Source organism: Cricetulus griseus, chromosome 6, assembly GCF_003668045.3.
Source record: "Cricetulus griseus strain 17A/GY chromosome 6, alternate assembly CriGri-PICRH-1.0, whole genome shotgun sequence".
Lineage (NCBI taxonomy): Eukaryota > Metazoa > Chordata > Mammalia > Rodentia > Cricetidae > Cricetulus > Cricetulus griseus.
Window position 1 is genome coordinate 75,694,618 of NC_048599.1, and position 24,467 is coordinate 75,719,084.

General features: G+C 45.5%; 1 pseudogene; it reads right to left on the reverse strand.

Moving 5' to 3' along the window:
• Nucleotides 1-5,551: 5,551 nt before the first annotated feature.
• LOC100758057 lies at nt 5,552-21,459 on the reverse strand (annotated as a pseudogene).
• Nucleotides 21,460-24,467: the final 3,008 nt, after the last annotated feature.

Sequence of the window (24,467 nt, forward strand, 5' to 3'; positions counted from 1 at the left end):
TATCCAAAGTGCATTGTAGGTGCAGCATCAGTGGAGTAGGATGTGGTCCAGGGGATGATTGGCACAGCATGCACTTAGCTTGTCCCACAGCTCATCAATCACCCTCAGTTCAAGAGCATTCATCATGATTATATCCATCCCAGGCACCATGATGAGGTGGGGTGTTTACTTTTTATTTTTTAACAAAAATAAGAAAAATTGCCAGGCAGTGGTGGTACATGCCTTTAATTCTAGCACTCAGGAAGAAGAGGCAGGCAGATCTCTGAATTTGAGGCCAGCCTAGTCTACAGAATGAGTTACAGGACAGCCAGGGCTACACAGGGAAACAAACAAACAAAAACTAAAAATAAGAAAGAAATTAGGAAACCGGGCTGGAGAGATGGCTCAGAGGTTAAGAGCACTGGCTGCTCTTCCAGAGGTCCTGAGTTCAATTCCCAGCAACCACATGGTGGCTCACAACCATCTGTAATGAGATCTGGTGCCCTCTTCTGACCTGCCGGGATATATGTAGACAGAACACTGTATACATAATAAAAAATAAATAAATCCTAAAATAAAATTAAAAAAAAGAAATTAGAAAACCACATCTTTTCTGTAGTTTCTGTGGTGAGGGTCTTAAGACCAGGCACATTCATTCATTTAATGAATTTTTATTAAGCTCCTACTGTGTAGGCAGTGTCTTAGATGCTGGAAATCCATGAAGGATTAAAACAAATTTAAAATCCCTGCTTTTATGGAGTGGAGGGACAGGTAATTAACAGAACAAATAGGTAAAATATAAGTTCCATGATGTTCCACACTCCTAGGAATGCTGCTTTCTTCTATAATCATGACAGTAAGCTTCCACCAGAACTGGTTTTAAACCTGTCTAGTTCATCAATGATAGTTCTATAATCTTGAATCAAACACACCAAAAGCTGTTTCAAATTTGATGAATGGGTGGTGAATGGCATCGTGCTTCATTGAACATACTTCTGAAAGCCAACCCATCAGAGACAGCTCTGTGTATGGAAATCAACCCATCCCTGGGGGAGCTTGCATTTGTGAAGATACTTATGAAGCAACATCGACCCACTCCTGCCTCTAAAACCCACCCTGATCCAACACACTTTCCCAACTGTGCTTTAAGAGATTAGCGATTTACTTTGCTCAGAGCAATCTGCCTAACTAGCATGGCTCTTTGCTTCAACAGTCTTAAGAAGACACAGGGATTTTGAGTGGTCTTCATCTTTGATACATGTGACAGTGCTTTTGAGATTGTTTTGAAGATTCTCGGCTGCCAACATTCCACGGGACTCCCAACCAACAGATACCCCCATCAGGGCCTTTGTCCCAGTCCCACGGGATGCTGCTGACATATCTCATTAAAATGCTTTTCGATTCATTTTGTTCCCCTAGGATTTGCAGCTAGTTTTCCTTTGTTCTTGCAGATGCAGTGTTTGTATAATTAGAATTTTTTTCTAGATGCATCATCTGGTGGATATTTTTGCCATTGATTTGCTTCCTTTTTTCCTCCTGCTCATTTAGCTTTGTTTTGGCTAAACTTACTACAAAGTCTCATTGTGTGCATTTTGTTTTGATCTCAATTGTCTGGTGTTGGCTGAATTAACAGAGTATTCCACAGGGAGACTGAAGCACAGACCAGAGCAACCCAAGCCAGCCTGAGGACTGAAAGTGACTAGCAACCACTTCCAGCAAAAGTGACAAGAGAGGCTTTTGTCCTGGGTCCCCTTCAAATTTCTGAGGCCATTTCCTGTCTTTAGTGTTTAATCAATCCCAGACCTGACATTTGTTGAGTCATTGAACCTATGGCCCCTTCCAGATTTCTGCTTGGCTAAGGGTTCTGAAACACCCACAGGAACACCCACACTCTTGACCTACTATGGAGGTCACTTTGTCATAGGATTGGTATGTCAAGGTCTCAGTCTCTTTCTGGCTACCTTAGTAAGACAGAATACCTGGCACAATGAGCTTGCAAGGAGGCAATGTCTACTTTTGACCCACAGCCTTCTGGGTTTCAGCCTGTGGTAGGCTGGCCCTGTCATTCTGGGTCTGAGCCATGCAGCCATGATGGAGGGAGTATGTGGCAGAAGAGGCCTCCTTACTTTGTTGTAACCTGGAAACCAAGAGAAAAGGCAAGAGGCTAGTGTCTGATAGCCCCTTCAAGGCATACATCCCTGTGACTTAACCTCAACTAGATCCCACCTCTTTTTGTTGAATTTATTGTGGGGAGAGAATGCATATGCCTTGGGACATACAAGGAATCCAGAGGACAAGTTGCAGGGACCTGTTCTTGCTTTCCATTGTATATATCCCCAGAATCAAACTCGGATTGTCAGGCTTGGTAACAAGTAGCTAGACCCACTGAGCAATCTTGCCAGACTCAGAATCCTCTTCTTATATGTTCCCTAGCCTCCTAATGGCAGGCCAGCAACCAAGCATCTAACTGCAAACCACAGGCCTGGGCAAGTTCTCCTTCTTATGTGAATTTGTATTCAATATGTGACAACTTGTAGTAAAAGCAGCCAAACGAAATTGTCTTAGTTTACTAGGATTGCCACACAGAAGAACCATAGGTTAGGTGATTTAAGTGCCTATGGCTCCTCATTTCCTGGGGGGCGGGGTGCTAAGGAGTCTTCGATCAGGTTGTCAGCCGATTGATTTCTCTGGGGCCTCCCCCTTAGCTTATAGACGGCCAACCATCACCTGTGCCTTCACACACTCTCCCTACCATGTCTATAAGCACCTGAATCTTCTGTTCTTACAAGGCAGTGGGTCATGTGGAGATGGGTCCATAATTATGACCTGTCCTTAACTTCATTCTTTTTTATTAGGAACCTGTCTAGAAACAGAGTCACCCATTGGGGTACCTGTGGTTAGGATTTCAACTTCAGGATTTCAGGGGAATGCATAAACCTTGGAACAATGGATTACCTAGTGAAGATCTTGACACACAATGGTAAGAAATTAGCATTTTTCAAAATAGGTCTGGAAAATCGTAGGGGAAATATGTTCAATCTTGAGCTGAGCTTCTCTGATTAATGTGCCAGGAGCTAAACACAAAATACTAACTCCAAGAAAGAGTCAACTTCTCTACTCAAACTTCCAGACATCTGTCCCCTGTGTACTAAGTTCCGTTGTCACCATTTACTTGCTTGCCTGCACTTTTTCTGGTGACCTTGTAAGTGAATTTGTCACGGCAAAAGAATGATCACATTATAAAATGTATCACGCTGAAGACTAGCAGAGCAGAGGCATATCAGCAGAAGATGAATCTTAACCAGAGCTAAACTGAGGGATAATAACAGGATTTTTGTAAACTTCAGGAAGATGGGAATTTGCTGCAGCATTCCAAGGTCTTCTCTTCTTCCATTGATTGTCCTGAGCTTTGGGATTTATATCAACCAGTTCACAGAATCATTAGTCTTGTTGAGGAGGGGAAATGTTAAAAGTGGTGGTGTGGGAGAGGCAAGCAGAGAAACTAAATAACTCAGAGATGCCACAACTTTTAAAGGACAGGAAAATAATATTTAATAAGGCAGTTTCTGGATGTTTCTCCTTAGAGGCAGGTAAATGTTTAACCAGAAGCCCCCATTCCACCCCAATTTGGAAGCTGTGAGATTTGGTATTTGCCTAGTTCTGTGGTGTAAATACTCCCACCAGGGCCAATTTCCAGGCAGCCATGTGATGTTGCTGACGGGGAGACTCGCATAGGCAGGTGTAACCACTGCTCAGGGAGCTTGGACAGAGTAAAAAATGAATCAATCAGCAGGGACTCCAGAAACCATCTGAGCAGTGTGCTGCCATGAATGCTCAGTTGGAGTCAAAGTCAACTCAGTCTCTTTCTTTCACTGTGCACAGACCTGAAAAGGAGAACAGAGAAAAATAAGTTGTAAGGAAAGATTGTCAATTTAAGAACTTTCCAATATGTAGCCTTATGCAGAATTAAATTAGGTAGAAATGGATATAAGCCTCGCCTTTACCCTGTCAGGCAACTGGCCCAGGGAGCAGAAGGTGCTCTGTTTACTCAGAGGGTTACTTAGGGCTAAGGCTATAGCTCAGTGGTAGAGTTTTTGCCTAGCATCCATGAGGTCCTAGGTTCAATTCCTACTACTGCCAAAAAAGAAGAAAGAAAAGAACAAAAGAAGAGAGAAGATGACATATTACCTACACATACAACAAGCAGAAGGGCCTTTAGGAGAATGGATATTCTGTGACATCACTGGAGTCACAATCCACTTTTCACCGACTTGAATGGTAATCCTGGTTCTCTGAAGCTCCTCCTCTTGTCTAGCAGGGGACACAGGTGTCTGGCCAGGTGCTCTATGCCCTGGCTTCAGTAGTGGTCTCTATAGTGGTTAAGAGACTCTGATCAGATCAATCTGGATCCTCATCTCTGTAACAGCATATCTCTAATGGATTGTTAAGTTGGGTGCTAAGTGGAACAAGTGCCCGCCTCTCCTTAAGCCTGGGCTTCCCTCAGCTATGCTCCTGCCTCTACTTGCTCCACAGTGTAATATCAGCCACATACTTCCTCTCCTCACTTCCTTGAAACTAATGCTTTCTTGTGGTGACTGCTGGCCTTCCTAGATCACAGCCTTCCTTACATTGCCTACTGCTGTTGCTCTATGCTAAACAACACTCGTTCCTATGCTACCCCATAAAGACAGGGAGCATACCTGCTGTGTGGACATCATCTACCCAATGCCTTGAACATTCTTTAAATAAACAAATGTTCCGTGTCTTTCTCTGAGCTCACCACTAAAGCATTCCAAGGAAAGGGACCTGATGGGGCTAAGTCTCTATCAGCTTCCTTTTTGTTTAGTCATTCCATCATGATTTAACCCGTTATGGCTGATGTCATGAACTATCTAGCAAGGTCACCCAAGGATAAAGAATTCCCTCTTTGAGGATTCCCAAAAGATGGACTCTGGAGAAAGGCCCTAATAAGGAAGCTTTGTGAAGAGAAAAGAATAGTTGCTCTGGGGCCTGAGAAGCTAGGGTTGAATCTGGCTCCAGATACCCGCAGTGTGAACGTGGGTATATGCCTTTCAAATCTCTGTGTCCGCATCTACATGTGTGCAATAGTTTACTTGCTCTGTGTCTATCTTGCATGGTTCAGCAAGTCTAGTGAGATACTTGTGGAAATTTCAAACACCAACATAATTAATATTCTAATGATATGCATATGTGTATTTGCATATGATATAAGTACATGTTCTCATGAGTGTGTGTGCACATGCAGTATGCATGTAGAAACTTAAAACCAGTGGTGGCATCCTCCTCAATTGGTCTTCACCGTTTTTTTTTGTTTTATTTTGTTTTCTGAGACAGAGTTTCTCTGTAGCTTTGGATACTGCTCTAAAACTCGCTCTATAGACCAGGCTGACCTCAAATTCACAGGGATCCTCGTGCCTCTACTTCTGAAGTGCTGGGATTAAAGGTATGAACTATCACGCCTGGTCATCCACCTTTTTTTCTTTATTTTTAAAATTCCCTTTACTTTTTAGAGTTAAAAACACTTAAGTTTTTTTTCCTTCCTATTTTATATTCATTGTCCTTTGGCTCCTTCTGAGATTATCCATGATGGTTTGGTTAGTTTGGTAGTGAAGAAGTAGAAAAGGGCCGGGACAGGTACTAAAATTAAAAAGATCAGATCTTGCTCAAATTGGTCCTTTCTGGAGAGGGCAATTATGCCATAGGCATGAAGAAACCAGTGGCTGGACAGGACAAGAAGTCTGTCCTTTCTTATCAGATCACTGTAGATCTCTATCTTGGCAAAAACCAGGTACACAGCCAGAATAACCAAAGATGACACCAATACAATGTACGGGAAGGCATAGTACAAGAGGCCTCCTGCAATGGCTTGCAGCACAGTCAAAACAGGGAAGAGGAGGGCCGTGTAAATGCTTTCAAATGGGTTTGGCATGTATAGGCTCCACTGGATCTTCTTCACCAGAAACGGTCAGAGCAGCATCATGAATACTAAGCAGAACGTGTAATAAATAAACACGATGGTGTACAGTGGATAAACGGCTTCCTGAGTGCAGTGCAGTGTGGTGAAGTAATCCGGACTAGGATTGTAGAGCATCGTGTACCAATCTGTTGAGGTTTGCTATGTTGCCAAGTATCATCCACCTTATTTTTTGAGACAAGGTATCTCACTAAACCTAGGGCTCTGGCTGGTGTACACCTGCTAACCAATGAGTTCCAGAGATTTGCCTGTCCCCGCCCCTTCCCAGATGTGGAGCATATGGACACAAAGCTGTACATGGCTTTTAAGTATTTTCACACTTGTGTGCCAGGCACTATACTAACCAAGCCATCTCCCCAGGCTTTTTAGTGCAATGTGTTTAAAACTCTAAATAAGTAAAAAGAATTCATGACAGAAAAAATACCACAAGGTTATTGCTTGCTGAGTAAATGACTGTGAACCATCAGCAACCTTTGTTTGGATGTTTTTAGGAGGCTTAGAAGGTAAATCCTAGCTGCCTAAGAGTCTCTGATGGCCAGCCTTGGCCCAAGTTCAACTTCACCATCCTGAATTGCACTAGTAAAATGATTAGCTGAATCCGTAGAGAGGGCCTATAGACCATCTGATCGTGCTTTCTCCACTCCTCACTTCTGTGACCTAGGATAAGTTATCTCACTACTCTAAACCTCAGACTATTTACGTGTAAATTAGGCAACATACACTATCTCCACCAAAGGCTTTTACAATTCAGGATACCTGACCCATAGCAAGTCTTCAGTCACCACCGCTGTCATTATGTCAGTGTCATTATCACTATCCAGACACACTATCCAGGATAACATGAAAATTTTCTCCTGGCTGGAAAGCGACGAAACAGGCTGGCATTTGGTAGGTACGTTCTCACTGCCTCTGGGATAGGATGCATCTGCCCAGCTTTCTTGTTAATCAAATATGCAGCTGGCCTGGGAGCTGCTGCCTGGAGCCACCTTTACTGCTGTGTCTGCTGCCATCTGGATATCAGAGAGAACACAGAAAGGGGGTCGGGGCGAGGCAGAAACAGCTAAGGCAGAGGGCCCAGAAAGTCCAGGTCTCAATCTGTTTGCAGAACATGGGTTTGAGATGCATAGGCTTTGGCAAGGAACAAAACAGCATCTCCAGGTAACAATGAGCCAGCCAGCCTCTGCTTTTTCCTTCACATGTACAGAGTCGGAGCTCTGGCTTAGTTTTGTCCGATCATCTGTTCTGACAACTGAGCTGTCTAGTTTGAAGGGATCTGAGGATGCAGCGAGTGCCAACAAGGCAAAGAACACATTTCTAAATGATTTGGGGTAGGTGTATTCCTTTCGAGAGGAAGAAAAAGCTTTGAACAAAAGCTGGTCATAGGTAACAGTGTCCCACTTATGCATTTAGTAAGACAGGCTACCCTAAGAGCCAGGAGGATTGATGTGGGGACAGAGGAGCTACACCATGGCAGAATGTAGACTCCTCCCATTTTTACCGAGGCTGGAAAACACATGGGGAGCTCATAAAAAAACGGTTTTGGGTAGGAGAGCTCATCCCCTAAAGTGCATCCACAAGGTATTGGGTTCAATCCCCAGAACACGTTTCTTTGCTTTAAGCTGGGCATGCTTGTAATTCTAGCACTGGAGAGGCAAAGGAGTGGGGCGGGGGCAATTCTAAGCCTTGTTGGGCACCCAGCCTAGCCACCTAGGCAAATCTCGGGCCAACAAAAGACTCCATCTCAGGGGAGAATATAGTTAGGTGGTGTTGGGAGAAAGGGCCAGCTAAAGAAACTCACCCTGGCTTTGAAACCAGAGTTAGTGAAAGAAGTACAACCTGGATCAGAAACGCAAGCCAATGAAAGAAACACTTTAGCCCTTAACCTAGAACCTAAGAAACATGCCTGAGCCTTGAAAATAGAGCCAAAAGGCTAAAAAGGGCCAGTGAAAGAAACAGTTTGTCCCTGAAACTAGAGCCAACTATGCCCCTGAACAACTAAACCAACCAATCCCTGAGCAGGAAAACTAACCAATCCCCAGCAGAAAATTTTCTCCCTCGGACAACGCACCCCTAGAAGTCCTATATAAACCCTTTTGCCTATTCAGTTGCTGGCTATACTTTTCCCATCCTGGCAGATGCATTGACTCTCCTGGACTCCTCCTTCCCAAACACATCTCTTTCTTAAAAAAAAGTCTTGGGTGAAGATCTTTCAACGGTGCAGAAAAAAGAAAAACTTTTTCTGGGACATTCCCTTAGGGGGCCTGAGCAGAAAAAAAACCAAAACCAAACAAACAAAGAACAGAAGAAACTTAACATCTGCTGGGAAACTCCCTTAGGGGTGGAGCAGAAAAAAGTAACTGTTTGTAGTAGCAGAGCAGATTGCTACATTTTAGCAGAGTGAAGCAGAAGAAGTCACATCTTGGGCCAGTGCTGAGCAGAGCAGCAGAAGAAACAGAGCTCTGGTAGGACTTTCGTTCCCTTAGGGGAACTGAGCGGAGCTCAGCTGTAATGGCTCTTTCCAGGAGAGGAGCATGATTGCTACATACGGCAGGGGGATCATCCCCCACTGCACCCCAGCTCCAGGTATAGCCCGACTCCCTGCGAAGTCAGGATATCTTTCCCTCCAGAGCTGTCCTATTGCAGCTCCAGGGATAGCCTGACTCCCCAACAAGTCAGGATACCATTTCTTCCAGAACGGTAACACACTTGCTTGCATTCCAAGTGGTACCTGAGGAACAACACCCAAAGCTGTCTTCTGGCCTCCAGGCTCAAGTAGACACACTTGTGCATACACGTGTACTGATATGAACATACACACACATAGAACACAAACACACACGCAACATACTTGCCTCAGCACATCTAGGGGGGTGGAAAGCAGGAATCTGCATTTCTAACAGATCCCCAGGTGACTGTGGCTCTGGTGTTAGCTGTTGTGGACTCTGGAGTGACACTGCCTGGTTTGGAATGAAGAACAGTTCAGTTCATTATGACCAGTGGGACGTTTGTCAACTTGACCTCTCTAAGAATCAGCTTCCTCAAAAAAAAAAAAAAAAAAAATCAGCTTCCTCACTTGTAAAACAAATGAAAATAGTAGCAGTCCGTGGGGTTCTCACGAGAGTGAGATGAACTAAGCACACACTAGAAGCCCTACCTGGAACACAGGAAGCCCTTAGTGCATGTTAGCTCTTGCAATCCTTAACAGCTAAACATCTCACTATGAGAATTTCAAGTGTCTGCCTTTATAAACAAATTAGAGAAGATGAGTAGGAAAGTCCCTATGCATTCAGGCCTACACAAAATATTTGCATATCGTTCCAAGGGTCTCACAGGGCCCCGGAAGTTCATCCTTCTCACATTCTTGGTTAAGTAGATTATAATAGCATTCACATTTGCAACACTTCTTTTTTCTCAGAATTCACAATGTCAAAAGACAGGATACCGGTTAATAGCTCTTGTTGGGCCTCTTCTCTGTGACTGTGGTGATCCATGTTTCTACGTTCCTTCCAAGGCAGTCCCAGCCCTTTCTGCTCTACAGACAAAGTAACTGAGGCTCAGAAAGCTTGCTGAGTGTTGGAACCAAGGTATTCTCAACTCTGTCAGACTGTCACCATATGTCAGTTCTTTTCCTTAATGACATTACTAGAGGAATGCATTTAGCAAAGACTAAGTGATCAGGGGCACATGGAACAAATTAAAGGATGCTCTCAACCTCAAGTATTTTCATCTAGCTGAGAATAAAGACGGGATGTGCCTCAGTGATGCAAAACCTGTCTCATATGCTACAGCTCTGGGTTCAATCCTTACCACAACAATAAGTAAATGGATAAACAGATGGATGTGGAATAATGGAGGTGGCAGCCATTTCTGTGGTTCCCCTGGTATTCATTTGTTGGTGGTATTTTGAAGCCTCCTTGCAGTTATATCATTAGACTAGATATGGTCAGTGAATGTGGGCAGGCACGGAAGACGCTACCTGGGGGTGTGGCCCTTGAGAACATGTGTGGACCTTCTTCCCCTTGCCTTCAGTAGTGATTATGACAGCCATGTGACCCAGATGCTTCTGCTCAGATGCAGGAAGGTAGCTCAGTGGGTCTCTGCATAAGGCAAGAAAGGGAAATGAACCTCCGGGGGTCACACCATGAGATCCTCGGTCACTGCAATATTTTCTAATTTCCTCTGCTCAGAGAAATGAGGTTGCCATGCTTGTGAAGGAGTTCCAAGAAGATCAATGGGCCTGGAAACACACGTGGGGAATCACCTGAAGACCTTGTTCTAGCCCAGCAAGACAAAATGTTTAGGAAGGGCACTAGAGATGGTAAATCTTTAATAAAGTAATTCTAAGGATTAACAAAGTTTGGGGAACCCTGTGATATGAACTTCTACATTCACCTGAAAGCCACTCGCAGCAGAGGGATTGTCACATGACCTCTAAGAGGGACGGCTCTGGGGTGGAATTTCCTCAGCAGAATTCTGTCTCCCTCCTGTCCCCTTCCTAGCGTGTCACTTTAGTAATTAAAAACAACTTCATCTTTTGCACTTAAGAAAATGTATCTTGTAAGGCTGTTGTGATGATTGAGTTAGTATAGTATAGTTGTAATAAATAATACCAAAACTTACTGGCATATAATAACAATAAACATTTTGTATCTCTTGAAGTTTGTATGGGTCAGGAATTCAGAGGTTATCCCCTTGGGCAATTCTGGGTCAAGCTGTCTCTCAAGGCTGTCATATGTTGACTGGTGCTGTGTTACCTGAAGACTCAAGTTGGGATGGAAGGCCTACTTCTCAGTGGCCTTGCTCATATGGCTGTTGGCCATTGACTTCCCCACAGGACCTCGAATGTCCTCACTGTGTGGTGGCTGGCTTCTTTCCAAAAGAACAAGGAGAAAGTGGTGATGAATTCACAAACAGTTTCGCAGGATCTCTTGGTCACACAGGTCGGCTCTGCTCAGCATGGGGTGGGGGTAGGGCAACTAGACAAGGGCAAGAATTGCAGGGGATTGGACCTGTGAGGCTGGCTAACAGGATCACTTCTGCTAATAACTGAAATACTCCAAGCCATGCCTGACACATGATTAGAACTTAACAAACATTTGCGATTTGTATTAGAAACAGGCTAATCAGTAACCTCTCACCCACAACCCCCTGCCCCCCACCACTTTACTCTTCCTCATGCATTCCTCGAAGACACACATTGGCCTTTGTTCTGGACACTTGACTGCCAGGAGGAAGGGACCCCATCCTGGTACTCTATACCCCTAGGGAGGAGGCATACTAACAGAGACAAGAGAACTGCTAAGAGCTTGCATTCCCCAAGGTGTATTCACCACCACTATCTAGCTTGAGATACACAATGTGGAGGGGTTAAGACCACAAACTCTGGAACAAGATTACCTGGAGCAACTCTCAGCTCTCTTTATTAGTTGTGTGACCTTGGACAAAGTTACCTCCTGGGCCTGTTTTCTTCTTTGTTATAAATATGAATAACAATTCTTATTTCATGGAGCTGTTGTATGAATTATATACTCTAACTATATGAAAGGCTCAGAACAATGTCTGGCTTGCAACAAACACTCATAAATATTAGCTGTTATAACTACCCAGAGATGAGGATCAAGGACGATACAAAGGGACAAGGAAATAAAGAGATGCATGACCGACTCAGACCTGTATCTATGACCCTTTGACAAGTGCAAGATAAAGCTGATGATAAAACGACTTTCTAGTGTTTCCCCCCCAGACACCCGAGGTTAGTTTAGAGTAATGGACATGACACTTGAATAAGAATATGTATGATACTGTGTATGAGGCTGGGCCAGGCCTGGGCACCTTCAACATCACCTGGTACATGCCTGACTGGATTGCCTTCAGGTGATGGGGCATGCAAGGGAGTTGGTGCTGGGACCCAGGGTCCTGTCCCTGTGGATGGGAGCAGATGGAATGAGATGGGGCAGCAGGCTGGTAGGGGAAACCAAAGGGTTTGGCATCAAATGCAAAGCATCACTCAGCTGAAGGATTCTCAGAACTTTAATTTATGAGTCTTAGGTAAATTACAGAAAACAGAAGCTAGGGGCTGATGAACTTTTTGCCCAGGGAAGGTTCTAGTTGATTCAGGGGTATAACATAAATATTGTCCCCAGGTTGCAAGGGTCTCTGCAACCTTCATGGCCAGCAGAGTGATGAGCCACCATGAGAGGTAAGTTTGGCTCAGTGTGACTCAAACTTCAGAATCTGACCCCAAGTGAGCTATTTAAGAGCTATATTAGAGTTATTTAAGCATAACACAATTCGTTGAAAACTTGATCTTATATACACAACAAAGCAATACATAAATCTCCGTGAAGAACAAAGTAAGCTAAATACAGATCAGACGTAACTACATAAAAACTCTTTGTAAAGCTTATAGATTGAGTAAGAAAAAAAAATCCATGATAAGTGTCTGGGGAAGGATCCAGTGCCAGAAAATCTCTGGCCACACAGATAATACAAAGGTCACCAGGCTAGATAGAAAGCACAGCTGCTTCAGCCTTCGGGACAGGTTCCGAATTCTGTCTCTTAAGGAATAACCCTGTCTGCTTAACATTCCAGGTTCACTTAGTGCATGTCTGTGAGCACAGAGACCTCATGCCCCCTATACCATGGAACTCTAATGAGAAGGAGATTGAGTTCTAGATGGTGAGGATAGCACATAGAAAATGATACACGAGGCCCCTGTGTTCCTGGAGCTTGCCTTCTCAAAGGCTCACTTGGTTCAGTGGACACCAAGCAAATCATGCTGGGAAGTATGATACATGAGAGGCTCATTCTTAGGCTGAACCCTGAGCATCAGCCTGTGGTATTGGGAGCAGGGTGTAGAAGCAGAGCTTTGTGTGACTTAGAATAGCAGTTACACTGGGTGGCTCCAGTAAGGTGAGTCCTCCCCAGGCTCAGAGGATGGGATTAGGAGTATAGGTGTATGGTTAGCCTTATGGCAGGGCTTAAGTTTAGGAGTGAGAATATCTGATGACTTAAAGTGACCACTTGGCTACCAAATATATTTGGTAGCCAAGTGGTCGCCTCTGATAGAATTCAGAGGGCCATGTAAGTTGGGGGAGTCTATAGAGTGAGAGAGGCAGTTGATCAGAGGTGCACAGTAGACCAAAAAGAACTGGGCTTCTTGGAGTCACATTGTAATAGTAGAGGAGAGGGACCCCCCCTGCCCCACTATAATTCTTCGGTGACAACAACAAAGGAAACTTGTAAGATGTTGCTACACAATGGGATTCTGTGGCAAGATGGCAGATCACACCCAAGCATGTACCATGCAACAAACAACAAAGACCATTCCCACCCAAGCCATTCATCTTGGGTCTCACCAAGGGGAGGTGGGGGTGGGAGTGGTCACTGGTCTCCAGTCTGAGCAGCTGATGGCTGGCAAGTGCACCCCTATACATACTTATTAATGGAGGGGTTTAGAAAGTGAGAAGCACTAGGAGGCTTGGAAAGGGGTACGGTTCTCAGTCATGTCATGCGTTCATCCCTGGAAGTGCCTGCTCTGAGGAAGGTCACCCATGTGACTTCAGTCCTTGGTCTGGGTGGGTCCATGCACCTGTGACAGCGCCCAGAGGGAAAAGTGGCAGATGAAACCTTCAGGAAGGGCAGGGAACCCACAGTAGATACCCCAGTTTTCCAGAGACATCACCTCATTTGAAACATTCTCTCCTGGAGGCATGGAAGAGGATACTAAGACTCAAGAAATAAAGGGAATGCATGCACACACCCAAATAAATGCAAATTACAAGGCCCAGGAAGCTCCCCAAACTGACAAAATTCACAAGATCGTTGCCAAGGTTATACAGGCAGCAATGATCACAGGAAAGGGAGGCTGCCTGAAAGAGCTTCAGCTTTCATGAGTTGTCACCCTTGCTGAGGTGGGCTTTTTATAATACAGCTGCCTTTGAGTCATCCATGGTCCTATAAGTAATCCGGATAAATCCAGTGGTTTACCAGGGGAAGTTGGGTGAAGTCATTTCTTTGGTTTGTTGTTGGTGCTCTATATGAAGCATCTGTTCATGTCTCCCCAGGAAAAGGTATATAAAACCTAGTTAGAGACACCCCCACACTCCCACATGAGCCAAAAAACAGCCCCCCAAACCATCAGCATTTCCTGTTATTGTCAATCCCAGCTTTGCCTCTGCCTGGAATATCATGAATCCATGAGATGGCCTTTGGTATTAGAAGGTTTCTTCTTAATTTTCCTTCTCTAGTCTCATCTGAGACCACAATGCCAGAGGTCTGGGATCCTTTGCTAAGTTTCCTTTGGCTTTTGATTGGTCCGGTCTTAGCAGGAACATAGCCTGGTGCCCACAGTTTCTAATTACCACACCCCCTGGGGCATCTTCCTAGTGATTTTGATGTGTTCATCCTCTGTGAAGGATCTTTTTCTCACAGTGTGACTTCTAGTGCTTTCATTTGTCTACCTGGACTCAGGGATAGATAGCTACATGATCTCCAAGGCTTAGCTGTGCTTCCTGGTGACAGGAAACTGCAAACTAAACCAGTGATTTTAGTTGTTGCTGTGACTGACTGCCTGAAAAGAAGCAACTTAGGGGAGGGAAGAGTTATTCTGACTCACAGTTGAAAGAGAGAGTCCGTCTTGGTGGAGAAGTCATGATGGCAGAATTGCAAGGTGTCTAGTCTCTGCAGCCAGGAAGCAGAGAGAAAAGAACGCAGTTGCTCAGTTTGCTTTTTCTTTTTATTCAACCCAGACTCCAACCCATGGAACAGTGCCACCCACATTCAGGGTGGGTCTTCCTAAGTCAATCAACCCAATCCTGAAGCTCCCTCACAGACATGCCCAGGGCTTTGTTTCTATCGAGATTCTAAGTAGCTTCAAGTTGACAGTCAAGACTGACCTTCACAGCCATGTACCTCAGGCCTGCTCTCAGAGCATTTGTTCTACTGGGAATGTTAGTGTAGACTGCCCTAAGTCTCTGTCACAAGACTCTTGAGAGCAGCTGTTTCTGTTCTGGAGTTTCTCTCTTGCCTTCTTGATCCAGAGTTCAGTTTCTCTTATGGTTTTATAAAAACTCAACTGTCACAGAACAGAGGCATTGCCTGGGGTCATAAGAAAAACTACCTCTCCCATATCTCTTTTGGTCACCTGCTGGCCAGAGTCCTTGCCTGCACCATGGCACCAATGGGCCTCTAAGTGTTCCCCACTTGGCTGAGCAGAAGGTGAACTCAGGTGGGGTCATGAAGAAACACTAAGGGATCCTGTGGAATTTAGATAAAGGAGAGCCACTGGCTGACAAAAGCAGGGCAGTGACATGATGACACAAGGGATCTTCCTGTCATGTATTGCCTACATGTAACAACTGCCTGCTAGAATATTTTCTGGGCCAGAACTCTGCTTGGCTTTGTGGACATATTGTAAACAAATCAAGCTTCTCGGTCACATGGCACATCCAATGAGAAGAGATACAATGAGTATGAATAACTTAGAATACATGTAAGAAACTCATTGAATTGATATAATTTTATTTTAGGATGGGGAAAAACAGAAGCTGGTAATACAGAGAGGAACTGTCTTCAGGGAGAGTTGTTTCAGACTTTCTCTGAGGAAGTGTCCTTCTAGATGAACTCTGAAAAACGAAGAGAGGCCACTCTTTTGAAGAGCGGGGAGAGAGTGTCTAGGTGCAGATATGGGGGTGAGCACAGGGCGTACACAGTCTCTGCGATTAGAAATACACAGAGGGGCCCTGGAACTGACAGAGGCAGGGGAATGAAGCGATGGAAATCGACACAATATTAGGAGGCAGAGACTGATGGGTGATTTGTGCTGTGACAGCATGGGTACATAGATAAAGAAGAATGGATCAAGCAGAGTGTGTTAAGAGATAGGACCATCAGAGTGTGCTCCTGCATTAAACAGAACTGAGGATGAGGCCATGTTGGGGACAGAGAGGCAGCCAGAAAAGCGCCACATTTCTGGTTGGGGTTGTAATTTATTAAGATAAAGAAGCCTGGGCAGATGAGACCGAGTTTGCCAATGTCTGCGTGGGCATGTACCAGAGACAGCCTCACTATGCTACCTTAGCACCTAAGGAATGCTGTCCAGAGGTTTTTTTCAGGCAAAGTTGGGGTTCTTGACTTTGAAGTGGAGCTGGATCTTACTGGGAAGATATTTCAGCAAAGGTTTAGGAATAGGGTTAATAAAGAGAGGTGTGCCGGAGGGGTGTGGGCAGAGCCGAGTGCGAATGTGGGCTTCTCAAGGGAGAGTCACACACGATGTCTTATCAGAACCCCATACACCATTTTGGTAGCTCTCGGTTACATCTCAAAGGGCTGCTAAGAAAACCCCCTTTTCTAATACATGAGATTATAAGGCTGCTCCAGAGGTGCCTTGGAGAGGACCAATCTGCTCAGAAAATGTGGGTCACAAGGGCTGCACAGGGGGACCTGACATGCCTTTTACTGTAAACGGGGTTCCTTGTGAGATTATAGAAAATTGCAAGTTTGCATATAGGAAAGGAGTAAGGCCAAACTCAAAGGCCTGCTTAGGCCTAAAGTATGAATTATTGATATTTTAGCATTCTTATTTGAAATTCCTCTACAAAAAGAGAGCAATTGCCTTCACAGTAATTACCCCGGGGTTCTTAACTGTCAGCCGCCCTGTGACTCCAGCAGTACTCCAGGCAGACGGCCTCCTTTCCCTTCCTCTTCTCTTTGTCTCTCCTTCCTGCTGCAGGTTGACACCCCTGAGATGCTGAATTTGAGGAGAACAAGCAGGCAGCCTGATTATCTGCTGGTTCAGGATTCCAGATGAGAAATGAGGATGCCCCAGGGTGGTAACAGGGAAACAGATGCTCCCTCTAAGCAAGCAATGACAAGGGTGCTGGGGCTAGGCTTCAGTGGTAGAGCCTTTGTCAAACATGCAAGGCCCTGGGTTCAATCCCCAGCTTGGGAGGGGAAAGACAGTGTGAGAAAGTGGTTTTTAACTTGTCCAAGCGCTCTAGATTCCTACCTGTGAGATGCTGAGCAGCCAGCCAGATGAAAGAATTCTTTTTGAAATGAAACCACCATATGGAGGGGAGTGGAGGTGCGGTGAGTGATGGAGAAAAGGGGGTTGAAAGAGACCAGGCTGAGCCTCAACAATATGGCATCCTCCACAGCTGACCGACATGGTGAGGAAGTTCTGGGTACCATCTGTGCCAGGAAATGGCATCCTGGGAAAAGATGGCTGGACGGGCATGCCCCCTGGCTGTCCAGAGCCCTGCAGCCAGGGTCACCTTCCTGGGAGGTTTAGGATGGAGCATTCAGAGAGCCTGGGCACAACAGGCCGCCTTCCTTGTCATCATGACCTCCCCCTGTTGCAGACAAGGCCACTCTGGTGTGATTCTTTTCTCTTTGGCTGCACTGTTCTGTAGCAGCTTCCACTCCAGCTTCTCAGGTTAGCAAAGGTCAGGGGCTTGTGAACACTGGGCAAAGACAACCCTGGGCACTTCCAGGACACTCACTCACTCACTTACTTATCCATCCATCCATCCATCCATCCATCCATCCATCCATCCATCCTCATTCATCCATGCTGGGTGCTGGGAACACAATAATGAGCAAAAACTAGACTCTGTACTCAAGGAAAGACACATCAAGAGGACAAGTCACCATGATCTCAGAGGAAGCCAAGGCAGAGGAATCATGAATTTGAAGCTAGCCTGAGCTATATAGCTAGACATTCCCTGATGCAGAAATAGAACAAAAGCAAGAGAGAGAATATATGGGGGGAGGGAGAACTTCCATTCTTGGTACCCAGACTTGTCCATGTTCATTACCTACAACCTCCATTCCCTCCAGCTCCTGGACTTTACGCTCTTAATTCAGATTTAAGCCATTTCTTTAGTTTTGTTCCAAGAGCTTAAAATGTAGGTGGAAATCAGGTTATAAAGGACACAGAGTATCATATCTGAGTTTAACCTTCATTCCGTGGGCATTAGGGGCCATTAAGAATTTGGGGCAGGAGAATGAATGCCATTTGACACTATTCAGACAATGCCTACAGCAGGGAGGAGCTGCTGAGCCCAAAGGCAAGGAAATCCAGATGCCAGTTCCCCGGGGCTCCTCACCACCCACAGCCACAGCACATCAGACCTCCTGGACATCAGAACTGAAGAGCTTTCTGCCCACACAGGGGCTTACCTGGAAGAGGTAGCTCGCACATAGAAGTTTAACCAACATTGATGGGCATCTTCTACGACTCAGATACCTTCATACATAATTAATCACTCCAAACTGGGTTGTCAGGAAGAGTTAAGCTTCATCTGTGTTTTACACAGATAAAGACATCGAGACTTAGTCCGAGCAACCCAGACTTGCATCCCGTCTCCACCATCTACCAAAGGAACAGAATTTCTATCGGCCCGAACCCTGGACCTGTGGCTGCCACTCACAAACCTTTGGAGAAAGGGCATCTGATGAATCCTAAGGGACAGGATCTACTAGCCTGTGGCAGAGGCAGCAAGGAGGCAGTAGGAAACCAGATATAGGGAAAAGTCCTTATGGGGCTCCCTGGGAGTCTGCCCTGCCTTCCCTCTTCCTCTTCTTCCAGCCTTTGTTGCCCTGGGGAGATAACTGGGGGGGCACCTGCCTTGATCTGGGGGCTTCTGTTACAGGCAGCCTCTCCCTAGCTGGGGTTCTGGGAGAGGTCTGCTCCTGCCTCTGGCTTCATCTTTTCCACTCCTAGTCTTTGTTTGCATTGCTAGGCCAAGACGAGATGGAGAGAACAAGTGCGCCACCTGCTGGGATTATCAGGCAAGTTCCAGCTGCACCTAGGCGGCAATTTCCTCCCGGTTTAGATTTTAGGCCTTAGGCATTTGAGTCACCAAAGAGGGTGACCTCTTGACCAGTGACATCTCTTATAAAATCAATCCCAGAGACAGACTATCAGCTGGTAAATGGAAACTCCATTCCGACAGGAACCGCTAATCATCTGAGTGCTCAAGTGTGTGTTGTGGGATGAAGAGTCTGTGGATGGAGACAAGCACACAGACCATCAACACACAGTGTGTCCACAGGAACAGTGTGGAAGATCATGCAGAGGAGAAAAGCTAGTGTTCTGACTTCCTACACTCTTGCTGGGTGCTGCTCTTCTCTTGAATCTATGAGAGGAGTAGGGGTCAGATAAGGCATTCCAGGCAGGGCTCAGCTGGGACAAAGGACTGACTGGGTTTCATCCCTACTTAAGACCCACGCAGTAAATCCCTCACTTATTTGTCCACCCAGTCGATGGCGAGAACCCAGAATCTGTTTCCACCGGCCCTTTATAAAAGCTGGTCCCCAACCTCTAATAATGGTGCAACCTCTAGGAGTGGACACCCACCCTCCACTGTCACTATGGCCATGGGGCTTTTACCTTCACTTGGGATTCCCATCCTTTCTCCTTCTACCCAGAAGTGATGACATGGCGGATGGGAGAATGTGCCATAGGTATCCCCACTCCCATGGACTTGAAGTCAACGAAACCATGAAAGAATAGCTAACGTTGATGAATCAGGGCCTAAGCAACATAAACTTATTTAGAGACAATATAAATGAATGTCACTTCTGTCAAACTGTTACTCAGATTCACCCATGACTTCTATGAAAGTGACCCCACAGTTTAGTGGTAGTGCTATATGAATTTGTGAGTTACAATAGTTAACTATTGGTCAATCTGTTGGGTGGTAGGTGCTGTGGTAGGTACTGTGAGGGCTAGGTTTAATGAGGCATGCCCTCCTTTACCAAGAAGCACACACATCTCCACCTCCAAACCCCATGGTGCTTTGTTTTCTTCTCGTCCCCCATACTTGAAGCTACATTGCACTGAAGTCTCTGAGTAGGTGCACATGACACTGCCTATCAGCTGTCTCTACTGTCCTCTCCCTACCTACCCCACAGGCAAAGACAGGCTGTGTGAGTCTGAACAACAGTAGACAGTGGAAAGAATGTGGCAACTTCCAGTGTACTCTCTTCTTCCGCCTTGGGGTACAGCCTCAGAACATAGTGTGGAGCAGACTTTGTCCATGCAGTGAGGGCAACACTTGGTTACTGGTAAAGCAGAAGACAAAAAGAACCTACGTCCGTGAAATCAGGAAAAGAACCATCCTGCCAAGGCAGGCCTTCTATCGGTTCAGACTTTTACATTATCCACACCTAAGTGTCATGATCCATGGAGAATGGGCTTTTGTTACTGCAGCCAAATCAACACCAAACTAATACAGTAAGCCTCACTCCTTGGAGCTTTGCTAAGCAGCCTCTGAAATCCTAACCAGAAGCTAAGCCCTAGGGATGCCACCCTGTACGTTCCTTGCAATTCCCACCATGTCCTCTGAGGACTGGAGCCATGCCTGCGTTCATTCATCACTGTGTGGGGTGCTGTCATCCTTCATTGTGTAGTGTGTGCAACGTTGACACCAATGGTCAAGAGAGATCCATTCTTCAGCCAGCAAGTCTTGAGGTATACCGCAAACCTATGCTGCCTAAATAGCGTCCTTACCTCCGCTTATAGATGAGCTCTGAAAGCCTACCAAGTCCTTTCCCAGGCATTCAGGGCCAGCAAAATCTCTCCTTGGAGATTAGGGTCCTATAGCACCAACCAGGGACTACTGTTAGCAAACTGGTTTTCCTTTTCAAAACTGTAAAGAGGGTAACTAAGCCATAGAAATTCAAGCAAGGTAGGAAGTTGTACAAAGGTCAACAGTGTACAGTTAAGACAGTTCAGGAGCTATCAGTATTTGGAAGTCAGCAGGTACAATCTCAGAAAACTACTTGTGTCTAATGGCTTGAAAACTTTTCAAAGTGCCAGGTGGCTGATAGCTTCTAGATTAGAATTTAAAAAGGATGATAACTAACAAAAGTTTTCACTTGTGGTAACATCTCAGCTTTTAAACCACATCAGACTTGGAAATTTGTGAACACTGGGCTGGAGAGTTTGATTATGGATGCCTGGACAGGGTGCCGTGTGCAGGCAGAGGGTGACTGACTCTGATGCCAACTTGTCTTCAGATTGAGCATCACCAGAAAAGGGAAGAGAAGGATGGTAGGATCCACAGGCGGTAAGGCAGGGCTGACACAGGAGAGCTGGAAGTCAACACACTCAAGGCAAACTTAAGTCATCTGTGGAGAATCCCAAGTTTTCTTTCCCTACCCAATCAGTGGCATTAGTGAGATGGCTCAGATAGTGATGTTCAAGTACAAGGGCCTGTGTTTGCATCCCTAGAACACATGTAAAAATGCTGTGTATGATGGCACATGCTTATGATCCCAGTGCTGGGAAGACAGAAACAGACCCCTGGAACTCACTGACCCATCAGCCTAATGTGTAGTGAGTTCATGTGGTGAGTTCAAGGCTGATTCAACTATCACCTGAGAGTGAATCAGCACTCATAAAACTAGGTGGCGAACTCACTAGGAATATCTTGTCCCCACAAGCACTTACCCTCTAACACAGCCTCATCCACCAGCATGGATGGACACACTAAGAGGAATGGTGTTGTTAGCTCAACACTGATTTCCCCTGTTATGATAAATCTTTAAGCTTTACGCCAGCCACCTGCCCAAGTTAGGCCCAAATGAATACACAGAAACTTGTATTAGGTACAAAGCTGCTTGGCCAATGACTAGGACTTCTCACCTGCTAACTCAGTCTTAACTACCTATATTTTTATAAGACTTATCTTATGGGACACCTTATTGGCGTCCCTCCTTGCTGGGATCACATCTTGCCGCTGGAGCAGGAGGGGAAAAAAAGGGGCACTTCCTGTTTCTCCTTCGCTTAAATATGAGTCTCCTTGCTATGTCACTTCCTGCCTGGATCACACTTCTCTACTACATTTCCCAGAATCCTCTTTGACTCCTAGTCCCGTCTACTTGCTCATTGGCCAAACAGTATTTTATTTAACAATCAATAAGATAAATATACACAGAAGTACTTCCCCATCACTCTCCTCTCATCCTCTGGGGTCTGGGTGGACTGGAGCAGATGGTCTCTAGGAAAGCAGGTGCCAGGAAAGCAGGTCGCACTGCAAGAGCCCAGAGGCAGGGGTGGCCTCCTCTGCTGATCCTGGCTTTCCGGAGTGAGACACATCTACAGTACAGTCTCATGACAGATACACTGATCAGGACTGAGATGGCTGCTCCCCTTTGTGCTGTGTAGGTGGAATGTGTTGAGCATCCAGGAGCACCGTCACACCCAGAGACTGATGGTTGCCCTTTGATGGACAGTCTGCACATCAGATCTTCCTGCACCCTAGGGGAGGGGCTTATATAGAGCTGCTCATTGTACAGTGGTACCAGGAAACCATATAATCACCCAGCAAAGAACCTCCTTTAAGATCAATGGAGAAGTGATTCTTTTGAAATCATGTTGACCCAACCAGACATATGGTACCTGTAAACAGCCTATCCTTACTAAAGAACCAAAAACCAAAAAAACCCTAAGTCCCTTAAAAAAGCAGATTATCCAAGGGCACAAACCATTTTCTGACTTTTCCAGGTATGCTCAGCATGACCTCACAGCACAAGTGTTATTGCATTCAAATAGAACATCCAGCTTCCCAGACACATAGACAGTTCTTTGTGGATGACGACGGGTAATGGGAGACTGAAATGTGATGCCAGGGATGAGAAGGTCTCAGCAGATCACAGGAGCTGGAAGGAAAATAGGGGTGAATTCCTATCAACGCTGAATCCCACATGAGAGCAGACCAGGAGCTGTCAACCAGGGCTAGGGTCTGAGCTCCATGATTGGCCATGGCAAGCAAAATATGAAACAGTCCTTTTCTACAGACAGATCCACAAGCTGCCAATGGGTATGACCCCAAAGAATTCATGTCTACCATTTTAAGAGCATGCTACTGCCCCTTACTTTGTATCTCTGTACCCATAGCTTAGCAGGGCTCTCTGATCTCATCATAGAAGTTCCTTTGTGCACAGGCAGAGCAGAGATTCACAAGTGGCCAAAGTACAGAGAGTGTTTGTGGAGTTCTTGGCCACAAATAGGACATATGTATCCTGCTTCCCCCATCCAAGGCTCAGGGACAATTGCAAGAAAATGAGAGCTAGAGGTCAGAGAGGACTGGACTGAAAGTGTCTTCTGGACATGTCAGAACCCTGTATTGATGCACGCATAGCAGCTGTGGTTCCCCGGACAAGATCTGCACAAGATCAAGCCAGTCAGCATGCCAGGATAGAGGGGGAGGGGAGCACAGTCTCCCACTCCTAACTGAAGAGATGCTGACAATTTATGGCTTCTGGGAGAGGAATAGTCCATTTTAATTATGGCCCCCATTAAGTCAATCACCCACCAGGAGATGGCCTGATACCCATGAGTATATAGACAGCACAGACTGGACTTAACGAGTTATCTTTAAAGAACAAAACAAAACAAAAAAAGACACAGAGTTGGGAGGTGATGGAGAGGTGGAGGTGGATCTGGGAGGAGTTAGTAGGAAAGGGGGGGTGAATATGATCAAGATGCATTCTACAAAATTCTCAAAGAATTAGTAAAAATAGTTTTTGAGATCAGGTCGCTCAGTATGAGAAACCCAGAGGGTTGCCTTGACTTCCCAGGATCTCACTAGGTGGCCAGAAGTTAGAGTTCCTATCTTCAGATTTAGGTTTTCCATACCAAGCCAGTTAAATAACTTCATGTCCCTAGCAGAATCCTGTGTCTCAGAAAGAAAGAAAGCTAGAGAGATCTGGCCCCATATCCTAATGAGGCCATTTGCCAGCAGGTGACTGAACCTCCATGGTTGTCTCATCCATAAATGGAGGAAAACAGCATTCATCCTCATATAGCCCCATTGGGCAGACAGGGCAGAGGATGCCCAGAGCTCCCTACTGCTGCTCCTATTCATAGTCAGAACTAACGTTATTGAACCGATTAGTTTTCCCAGTGCTAAGTGCTTTCAGGTGTGTTATACTATTTGATCTTCACAGTCTTATAAGGAAGATACAATTATGTCTACTATGTTTAATTATGTGTCTACTTAATTAAAAAAGGAAAGCAGGGTGGGTGGGAATTGATTCTTAGAGGTCCAAGCACATCACCATCAAGAAGCAGGGTTGTCTTCCCAGGCTAGCTGCGGGACTTCCAAACCAATGTTCTTTACCAAGGGTGCTACCTCCTCCCTGCGACACCAGCCCCAACACACACACACACACACACACACACACACACACAAAATCTGGCTGCATGTGCTACTGTGGAGATTACTGAAAAGGTCTCCAGACATGGGGGTCCTATGGCCTGTGAGGCACATGAGAGAGCTGTTCTCACATGACTAAAATCTCAGGAGTGCCTCTCCTGACTGTTAACCCTGTTTCTTTCTGTTTTGTTTTGTGTTACATGATGGACACCAGAAGGAGAGTGGTGAGGTTCATTAACCTTGCATTATCTCATACCATGCAGTTGTGAGCTTAACTTGGAATTAAGTTAAGGTCATTTACCCAAATGAGAGGTAGCAAGGGCTGA